Below are 10,968 nucleotides of genomic sequence, written 5' to 3'. Positions count from 1 at the left end.
CCCCTGCCCCTAGTACTTATGGTGTGGCTGCAGCTCCCTGCTGTGGCCACTGAGGAATGCCCAAATCATCAAAGTACTCTGAATCTCTGCTGAAGCCTTGGAAAGCTTTGAATCAATTTGGACTTTTAAATTGGTCCTCTGATTCAATTTGGATTTGGAGATTCAGCCACTGAATTGGACCAAATCTCCTCCGAATTGAATCACCACCTGAAACTTTGCACAGCCCTAAATATAACCACTATCATCTATGCATTTGCAACCTCCAGGCTAGACTAATGCAATGTGCTCTATGTGGGGATATATTTTATTTTTTTAATAGAATTGTTTTTGTATTAATGTCTTAGGTTATACTGCAGTAGTATGGTTCATGCTACCTTGATTGGACATATCAGAACATTTTTGACATTAGGTCAGGGCCTGATCCTTAATTTATTGCCTGAGTTATTACCCAGAGAAAAATCCCACTGAAGCTAATGGGAATTTTATTTGACTAAGATCAGGGATTTTTAAATGGGCATTCTGTAGACTACTTAAAGCTGATCCTAAATTATGTACTTGGACATGGGATGTGCTTATCTACTCTTGATTCATGGACTATGTGATTGATCTTATCCACAATCACCTTTTCATGACTGTAGTCTGAGGTTTGTAGAGATGCCCAAAACCAAGGGACACTTTTGCTTAATTTAAAATTTTATTTTGAAAGTTTCCCTCCAGTCAGCTAAGGCTCATCTTGAACACAACCCTTTTAAGAGTTTGTGGTAATGTAGTTTTTTTCAGACAAGTGACAGGCAAAATGGGCTTCTATAGAACTGGGATATTTATAGGAAGCAATATTGTCTTTCTAAGTCTTATTTCATGTCCATCATCTTCCTAATAACCATGACACAAATAGTATTTGATTTTGCTTTGCTTTTAGAACTGAAGCTAATGAAAATTTTCAGCGTCAATGCACTGACAGTACACATCTGTCAGTGTACAGATGTACACTAACTCCTTGAAATGATACACAGTAATAGAAAGCTTCTATGGAAGATTTAAAAAACCCCAATATCAAGTCTCTAGGGAATGTCATTGTGTATTTCTGTGTCTCTTGGATGGAATATGCTGATATGATTCATGGTATATTTTTAATGGATGGCATGGATGACAATGAGAAAAAGAGGTATTTTCCATCAACTTTGTGTTGCCTAGGATGGCTCCATATTGCCAATGTAGTGAATGTGCTGTTGTTTCTGGGGTCACCACTGGGTTTGTGCTGGCTAAGACTTGCACTCTATTACATATCTCTCTGCAAGAACAGATCCAGAGGCGGTGCAGGGACATGGATGCACCCCACCTATTCCTCCCTTCTCACGCCCTCCCTTCTCCTCCATCCTCAGCAGCAAGTCCCCTTCCATTCCATCTGCCTCCTTCTCATCTGGCACTGCTGCTGATGGTGAGGGGAGAGAAGGGGCTCCAGATCTATTGCTGTCCTGCTCCAGCCAGGTACAGGTGCAACAATAATTGGGTTCCTCCTCCCTGCCCTGTCCCCCTGGGTGTTCCCTGCCAGCCTGAAAACAAGTGCAGTGCAGGAGAACCTGTCCACTGCCACTGTTATACCCTATGGAGCTTAGCTGCAATGGCTCTGGAGACCCTTCTTGCTGTGAAATGAATTGGGAGCATTACGGTTTGGGAGAGTTGTGGGGGGAGAGGTTCCAGGGCCACTGCAGTCAGGCTCAGCAGATGACAGCTGCGGCAGGTAAGTTCCTCCACCCTGGGCTTGTTTCCAGCAGGCAAGAAGAACCTACCTTTTTAAAAAAAATTAAATACAAAACATCATAACAGAACGATAAAACCAAAACCTTCTTGATTTCAAGATATATAAACATCTCTTGACACTATTATCTATTGGAAACTACATGTACATCTTTACCCAATTAAACAACAAAAATTCCCCACCTTGGGTTTACATAACTTGGGAAGAACCCGCCTACTGCAGCTGCTTCTGTCCCCTGATGAACCCAGCTGGAGCAGGGCAAAAACAGCTCTGGAGCTCCCCTCCCCCTCATCAGCTGGAGACAGTGACAGTGGCAGTGGAGGGGGGGAGTGAATGGGAGGGGAGGGGACATGTTGTTGAGGAAGGAGGAGAAAGGAGGAGTGCCAAGAATGGAGGTGGGATACATTCCTGATTTTGGGAAATAACAAAGGTCTCTGCTGCTGCTCCCATGATGTAGTTTGCCTGGAAGCAGGGGATGGAGCTTGAAGCAGGGGTGCAGCCACCCCTGAAGCTTGAACACACATTACGCTTCACAACATCCTGGATCTGCCTATCTTTGAGCATAATGAATTAGTGCTCAGTGCCTGACTTGTTGTTTATGCTATGATACTAAAGCTAATCACTGTGATTTTGAGGCTATGGAGTTGCTGTTCCAGCCCCATTTCTCAGTCGATAAATATCTTCAAACCCTAGAATAAATTGTCATCTAATAACATATTTGCTACTTATTCTTCATGCCCTCCTTTTCATTTCCAACCCCTTAAAATATTTCAGTAAGCACTCACTTCTCATCATCAAAACACCTGAAGCTGGAACTAGGTCCTATTGATAACTATACTATATTAGTTGCCTTGTGAGTTACTCTGTCAATCTGAAACTATTCATATTTGTTCCTATAATGTATTGTAAAGCCCTGTTCATATTAAGTCTGTGCTGGACATCTAACATATAATAAAGTTACATCTCAGTTAGCATGCAGTGACAAAGGCTTGAACATATATAAGGACATAGCCATTTCTGCACCATAACTTTTAACCGTATTATAACTAAGTTAAAGGAAAACTAGGTTGTACACACATTTGATACCTTGGCTATGGTTGCAACAGTGATGGGATTTAGAAAGAAAAAAAAAAAAACCTGTCCAAAGGCCTTGCAGTCAGTTTGGTTTTCAAAATCATTTTTCCCATTTGATGTCTCCAAAAGAATCCCCTGTTGATAAACTGTGGCTAGAATCTCAGAGTGATTGCATTCCACTCAAAGAAAGAAAGGCCTGTTAACTCAATATCAGTATGGTCTTGCTCTGGCTCAGACCTAAAATAGAAGGGGAATTTTGCCATCTTTTTCCAGAACAACCATAATTTGATATCTAGTGTCTGTCTAACACTGGAAGTGAGGTGGAAGACAAGGAAAGCAAAATCAATCTTGAGCATATAATCATACATCTTTAAGAATCCCTGGATGTATTCCTTATTGCTTGAAACAAATTTAGCTTGTTAAAAGAAGCAATTTGGTGACAGAGCAAGCATCTTCATGCTGTTCCATCAATGTCCTTCAGCCCTTCTAGGGATTAAATGATAACTCATTTTTAAAAATTCATTTAGCCTTTGGTTCTTATTTAGTAAGGCTGTGTGAAGCTTCAGGTGCTGATTCGATTCAGAGGAGATTCGGCCCGATTCAGCAGCCAAATCTCCGAATCCAAATTGAATCAGGAGACCAATTAAAAAGTCGAAATCAATTCAAAGCTCTCCAGATTGATTTAAAAAAAAGATTTGGACAGCTTCAGAGATTAAGGCAGTCCCTGCTCACTGCCTCAGGGAGCTGGACCTGGACTCCGTGCTTGTAAGCAGGGGCAGAGAAGGTGGGGGGTTGAAGAAGGGGCAGGGGGCAGAGATGGGGGGAAGGGACCATGGGGAGACCCCTGCCAGTTCCCATCCCCTGCCTGCTCTCTCAGCCCCCCTGAGTGCCCCCCAACCCCTGCCCACTGTTCCAGCCCCTCCCTGCCATGGCTGCCCTGCCTGGCCCCAGCTCCCGAATCTTTAAAAAATATCCCCCACTCACCAGCTGCTGCCAGGCAGGGGGGTGATCCCTGCTGCCCCCACTGCCCCACACTGTCTGGGAGGCTTTGTAACGAGCCTCCCAATCCCCTCCCCACTCTCCCAGCTCCCTTCTATGGCTGCCCCACTTGCCCTAGCTCCTGGTTCTTTAAAAAAAAAAGCCCTGACTCACCAGCTGCTGTAGTGACCTTGGGGCTTTGAGGGGCTTGTGGTAGAGCCCCACATGCAGTGGAAGGAAGTGGGGGGCAGCGGGGACTGCCCCCCCACCTGGCAACAGGTGGTGAATGGGGGCTTTTTTTTGGTTTTTTTAAAGAGCCAGGAGCTGGGCCTGGGAGAGTGGGCAGGGGATGGGGCCAATTTGGAGATTCAGCCAGTTCAGCGGTGACCAAATCTCTGAATCAGATTCAGCTGATTTGATTCGGGACAGTGATTCGAATCATCAAATTGAATCACTGTCCCCTGAACTGGCTGAAACCGAATCTGAAGCGAATACTAGCTGCTTCGCACAGGCCTATTATTTAGGCTACTATTAATGCAATAGTGCTAGTAGTTTGAGTTGCACCCTCTCTGTTCAAAACTGGACTGAATCCTGCAAAATCTTACCTTACGAGCTAAAAAACAGCGATTAGGCTGTAACAATTGTTTATTACTATTCTAGGCTGAATTTGAACTAGTGAATCCATACAATGAAACTGTTTAGATTATCGTTAAGTGCAAATGCAACTTGGGTTCAGGTAAAAAGAAAAAATAGAAAAAGAGGAAAAACATGTACGAAGGGTCTGGATAAATATACCTTGTAACCACTTTAAAAGGGAAAACAAACTGACACTCAGGCCCCTGACAGATGTCACACTTAATCATGTCTTAAGTAGTAGCCTAGCTACACATCCATGCAATTAATGGCATGATGAAATGGGGAATAAGCCATAAAGTTTTGATATATAACTTTGTGGCTGGTTCCTACCCCACCTTAAATGGAATGTGTGGCCCATGAAGATCAATGCTCCCAGCCTGGGGAGCACACCAGAGCCCTTTATAACTCCTGTGTGCTCCCATGGTTGGAAGCACTGATTAGCTGACTGCCAGTGCCACAATTATGCCTCCATGACTGCCATGGCAGGAGGCATGGTTGTTAGGATTGCAGATCAGTTCCCATCACACATTTAACTGAACTATGATCAGCAGCCTCAGAAGCATAGAGCAGCTGTTATTATATTATGTCTGCCTGATCCTATAGTGACATAAATACAGTTAAATGCCCTAAATTTGCCTTTGAATACAATGGGGTTAAAACTGCAGCAATTTTGCTATGTATGTATCATTAGAATAATCATGAAGATGTAACAGTTGCATTTTAACAATTTGTGTTGGTATCCTTTGATATTGATACAACTGCTGCATCTGTACATAATCGAAAATTGATCTTGAATATCACACCTTCTTGCCTAAATAGGTAACCTAATCTGGAGTGAATGGAATGTCAATATTGTGCCAGTTGTCATTGTTAATATTGGGTGTAGACAGAAGTGGCAATTTTCGCCCGATCTGGCCACAGAAAACTGTTACCAAACACAAGTGGTAGCTGTAACCAAACACAAGTGCTCAGCTGCAGACAACTTCAAAAATGGCCAATTGGGTTGCAGCAGAAAACTCCCTTTGTACATTTCCCTTCTGGACATTGATAGAACAGAAGCCCCTTCTTGCCTGCATTCCACCCCCCCACACACACACACTTTTGTGCATTTATTTTCCTTCTAAGTATTGGCAGAGACCTAGCACACTCATTGCATGGGTGTAGCAAGGCTCAGGGCAAGCCAGAAAACTGAAGTGGCTTTCTGTAGGAGAAACCTAGAAACTACATATACATATCAACTAAGCTCAGTGTCACTAAAGAAAACAAAAGAACTAAAATATCCACTTCAACAACTGCAAATATATCCTGGTGCTAACCTAACTCACTGTCCCCAGTAACCTTTGATTCTCACTACCTCACATTGCATTTTTATATATTTCTCACAGTGAATTTTTATATTTCATCAGTCTCATTTTTACCATGGCATTTTGTAATTTATATTTTATACTTTTAAACCCTTAAGGAAATGTACTCCCTGTAGAATGAAGTTATACCCTGGACCACTGTTAAAAACTGCATTGAAATCGTAACTGTAAAGTGATAAAATCTGCTATATTGGGTGGTCCCTTGAATGAATGCAAGTATGAATGACAAACCAAGTACCTCTGGCTGTTAACTGACAATAGCCTAGCCAGAGGAACTTACCTCTGATCTACAAACAAAACTCTACTCTACAAGCCATTTTAAGCTAATCAAGCCAAAAAACTAATTCCTAGAACTGAGAACCCACCCTACTGACTATTCTTGTAACCCATGACAATACAACCTTTAAGTCAATAAGTCAAGGGTGAACTCCTGAAACTTCAGGCTTCAGCAGGCAGAGACCCCTGTGACTAACAGCTGTCATGTACTACTTAAAGCCCATGTGGGACAGTGACCTCCAGATTGGGCTGTCAAGATGATGCTAGGGATCACACAAGTCTACCAGAAAGGGATAAGAGGCAGTGAAGCGTGACCCTGAGTGGCACCTTCTCATCCAGCACCTGACTTAGTGAGACAGAAGGACAAGCAGGTGACCCCCTTCTGCAGAAGACATCACCTTGAAGGAAGCTGATGATTGACAGCAGACTCCAGGGGCTTGGATAGGTAGATATACCGACACCAGTGCTCTCACAATCACTACAGCATCTACTATACTACATGGGTTTGAATGAGTGAGTGCATGTGTATGTGCTAAGGTGACCAGTACCACCCATAACTCAAAGTTTGAGTTTATGATTTTATTGGTAACTTCACATCCCATCCAATAAACTAGAATTTATGATGGTCCCAAGAGTTGGTCCTTTGTAGCTAACGGTGAAAATCTGAAAATCTGCATGAGGTGAGGTGAATCAGATGAAGGCATTTCAAAACAGAGTGCCTTCTGAAACTTCTGTCTGCAATTACGAGGAATACGTTTGTATAGCTTTGCAGAGAATAGGGCACAATGACAGCAGTAGCAACAGTTTAAGTCAGGGGTGTCAAACTCATCACTCATCACCACTGCCCAACAAAGAAGGCATGTGCTAATTAACCCCCTACTCATGCCTGGAACTGGGTATTCTTCATTTGAGTCCTGGGATCCTGCAAATTTTTTTTTATGAAGATGAGGCATAGAGCAACCAAAGGCTGAGAAAGGGGGCAACAGAGGAATTCTGGGTGAACTTTGTGGAGCTCCTTTGGTGCTGTTTGCTAGACTTTAAGGCTGATGAAGAAACAGCAATGATTGGAAATGGAAAAGAAAGGCACAGCTCAGCTGTGAAAGTGAAGAGGGAGTCAAAATGTATTCAGTGCAGTGGTTCACCATGACTTGAAAATGAATTGGCACTGAGCGGGACTAAGTGCAATGGGCACTACTGTATATGTTATTCAGATAGGCAGTTATAACCTATTCCTATTCCATGTTCTTATCTGTATGTTTGTTCTATATAAGCTATGTGTTTTACAATCAAGTTTAGGGTTTGCTGTATTTAAGCAACCTCATGGTTGATTTTGATTACTGAGTACATGCTGTTTTTGCAGGAGTTTAACAATAGACAATGTATTTAATGTGGGTTCCTTGAATGTGATTGTAAGACAAAAAGCCTTTTCCCCTATGCTGACTGGGGGGAATCTCATCTTATATTTGTGTAAATACAGCATTTACTAACTTTTAATACAATATTTTCCAGATATATGTTTATGGTTAATGTGCCTAGAATTAGACACTTGAGCTTTCACTTTCAAAATGTGATATGGATCCATACCCTTTTTTAAGACACAACTTGAGATGGGAAGGAATGTTACTGCCACCATCGTTCTTTTATCTAGTAGCTCAGTGGCTAGAGCACACACCCAAGTTGTGGGAGCCTGGGTTTAATGATCTCTTCTGCTCATGTGGGAAATAGATTGTGGCTCTGCCCTGAGCCCTGGCCTCGCACTGTTACCACCCCGTGATCCCAGCCCTGGCCCCACCCATTCTTCTCCCAGATACCTCTCCCTGCCTGCCCATGGCCCCATCCCATCTGCATAGCTGAGTGCACCCTGCCTGCCCACCTGCCAACTCTGCCTGACACCGGCAGTAGTGAGTGTGAGGCAGATGCAGGGTTGGATAGGATTAATAAGCATCTCCCTGCACGCATCCCCCCCCACCACTGCAATGAGTGGTGTAAACAGCCATTACTGGAGGGGAAATGGATCAGGTGAGGCCAGGTCAAAATTCCCCCTCCCCCAACATCTCACCAAAATTCTGGGCCATATACTTCCCCTGGCACTCAATAACTCACCAAAACTGCTTAAGTGGCCCTCCAGACCAAATAATTGCCCACTTTTGTATCATAGGGTTAGAAAACTGCTTTGGGATGATTGCCTAAATAGGTTCTGTTCCTATCAATTATCTGAACAATATTTCTTACATTTTTACTGGTTTCCAAATTCTGATATCCATGTGGCATGGAACTAATTAAACTTCCTTTAAAAAAAGGACAATGTTTAGTCAAGATAAAGTGTCTTCAAATGCAACCCCTCCTTAATTAGGCTTTCTTGACAATGTGGTATCACACGTCCCAAAAATAGGAGCTGTGCTGAACTGAAGGAGCATGAAATTAGTACTTTCTAGTACCAGGGTAAAGAATAAGCCAACTTTTGGCTTTGGTTTTGGGGTCTTTTTGCTTTGAACTGTTCCCTCTTTCCTTGTTTGGCAAGCACCTGAACCACATCAGTGTTTTGCTCTTGCCTTGAGAAGTTGATAGCTTGAAGATCCAATCAGCTAATTCTCTTCAAAGTGGATAAGATGCCTTACAAGCTGCTGTCTCTGTCTCCTAAGAGCTGATGGCTGGATACCACAGCCCAGGGGATCCTACTGTTCATTAGTTTTGAATTTCCTCCTTCTAAGGAAAAGTCAATTGCAATACATAGTAAAATATGAACAAGTCTTTGTGAGATAGGTGGGCATATGGGATCCTATTTTACCCTGACTCAATTCAAAAGGAATTTATGGCTATTAAAAGGCCATGAAAACCCAAACTTCACCCCATTCAAACAATGTGTTTCTATCTTGCCCTAAAACAGCAAGAGTCAAAAGGCCAAGGGTCTTCAAGGGCCAAAAGGGTACAGTTGTTCAGAGCCTTTCCCATTTAGTTTTTAAGCTATCTACTGAGTTTGCAAGCAGAAGAAGCTAATATATTATGACAAGGAAAACCGCCTACCAGGAACTGAAACTCCCAGTTAATTTCAATGCAGTCCCCAGACAGTCATTCACTATCAGCCCAGCATGGATCTGAATTAGAAACTGTAGCAAGTTGTTGGAGCCAGGGGCTACAGGTCAGCTGTGAGTGGTGACATGCAGTACAGGCTGCTCAGGAGGACTGGGCCAGTTGAGAGAGATAATTAGTGGCCACAGGAAATTAAAAGGCTCCCAGAGAAAAAAATAAGGGAGAGAGAAAGAGTAGCTTGACTAGTGACCAGGGACTCAGAGTCTGGGGAGAGACCCAAGGGCTATGGGATAGTGAGATGCAGCGCCACAGCAGAGAACTAAGACATAGCCAGCCTGAGAGGAAAAGACTGCAGTGAGGAAGAAGCAATAGTAAGCCAGAAGTCCTTCTCAGGGACTGAAGAGGACTCAGACCTGTGAGTTAACCCTTTGTAGACTGTGTTTTTAGTAATGTTTGAGAACTGGTTGATGTAGGAATATGCTTGTGGGACAGATATTCCTGAGAACAAATGACGATATTGTATTTCAAGACCTTGTGAGCTAAGTAATAATCCTGAGCCTGCTACAGTTGGTGGAGAATGCAGGCAAACTGTATAAAGGAGCCAGCAGCAGCGCTTTAAACAGATTCTAGCTCTTGGAAGCAGATTTGAATAAGTAAAGTGCAGAGCCAGCAGTTAAGGTGAACTTCTGTGATTAAAGTAAGTGCTAGCATAGAGGCAGAAGTTCTGTTAGAGCAAGGATGTCACTCTGCCTTATTTTGGGAAGTAAGGGGCATGAAGGGGGAATAAAAAAGCTGCACAGACCCCAAAGCTATAGCAGCGATATGAGGCAAACTGCTTCAGGCTAGAGAAACCAAAAAATGAAAGGCACTGAATGTTGTTATTAATCACTTAACCTACCCAGTCCTCAAAGACAGCTGCCTTTAAAAATAAATATATGAAGGAACGTACACATTGAAACCTTTTGAAAGGACAACTTTGGGCTGGCCTATGTGATAATTTACCTGCATAATTTTACCAGTATAGTTATGCTGCTAGCTCAATATGGTTTATCCTCCTGTGTAGTGTTCCCTCCTGCCATCCCATTAGAATAAGAATATTTTATGTTCCTTGGAAAGGTAAACCAGAAAAAAGATATTTTTACTCTGGAATGAGAGTGCCCACATAGGAATTTATACTGATATAAATTTTGTGATCTAGTGGTAAATTTCCCCACAAGGAAAAGTTCTTTATATGGGATTAACTGCATTGGGCCCCTGAATTCTGGGACTCTACTGAGGGCTGGGCTGGGACAGATGAAGCTCTGCTTCCTCTCAGAATTTTCTGCTTAGCAGATGACTGAAACATTGGACTCATGCAAGTATGATCTAGGGAGCACCCACTTAATTATTTATACTCAAAGACAGGTCTTCAAAAAAGAGTTAATTAGTTGATCAACTCTCAGGTCAGAGGCATTTGTTTGTGGATAGGAGCAGAAGTTGGGGTAACACTGGATTACAAATCTAGGCTAGGTCTGCCATGAAAAACAGTTTCTTCAATTAAATTAAATGTTATACTTAAACCATTCAAAATTTGTGGAATATTAAGCAGTGTTAAGTTAGAACATACTGGGTGTGTCTACACAAGATTCTTTACTACAGGCATACCTTATTTTATTGTGCTTCACTTTATTGCGCTTCACAGATATTAGGTTTTTTACAAATTGAAGGTTTGTGGCAACCCTGCGTCGAGCAAGTCTATCGGCGCCATTTTTCCATCGGTGCCATTTTTCCAACAGCATTTGCTCACTTCGTGTCTCTGTGTCACATTTTGGTAATTCTTGCAATATTTCAAACTTTTTCATTATTATTATA

The 10,968-nt window shown here is 42.5% G+C and overlaps 1 protein-coding gene and 1 long non-coding RNA gene across 5 annotated transcripts in view; one reads left to right on the top strand and one right to left on the bottom strand.

Moving 5' to 3' along the window:
- LMNTD1 (lamin tail domain containing 1) overlaps positions 1-10,968 on the bottom strand; it is a 109,720-nt gene that overhangs the window by 48,518 nt on the left and 50,234 nt on the right. The window lies entirely within an intron of this gene.
- LOC109316380 overlaps positions 6,348-10,968 on the top strand; it is an 18,789-nt gene continuing 14,168 nt past the window's right edge. The window contains exon 1 of the long non-coding RNA XR_002102827.1: positions 6,348-6,437. This is a non-coding gene — a long non-coding RNA (uncharacterized LOC109316380). The remainder of the gene's footprint in view (positions 6,438-10,968) is intronic.

Source organism: Crocodylus porosus, unplaced genomic scaffold, assembly GCF_001723895.1.
Source record: "Crocodylus porosus isolate Cpor-Errol unplaced genomic scaffold, CroPor_comp1, whole genome shotgun sequence".
NCBI classification, from domain to species: domain Eukaryota; kingdom Metazoa; phylum Chordata; order Crocodylia; family Crocodylidae; genus Crocodylus; species Crocodylus porosus.
Note: the sequence above shows the minus strand (reverse complement) of the source record. Positions and strands in the feature narration are given on the sequence as shown.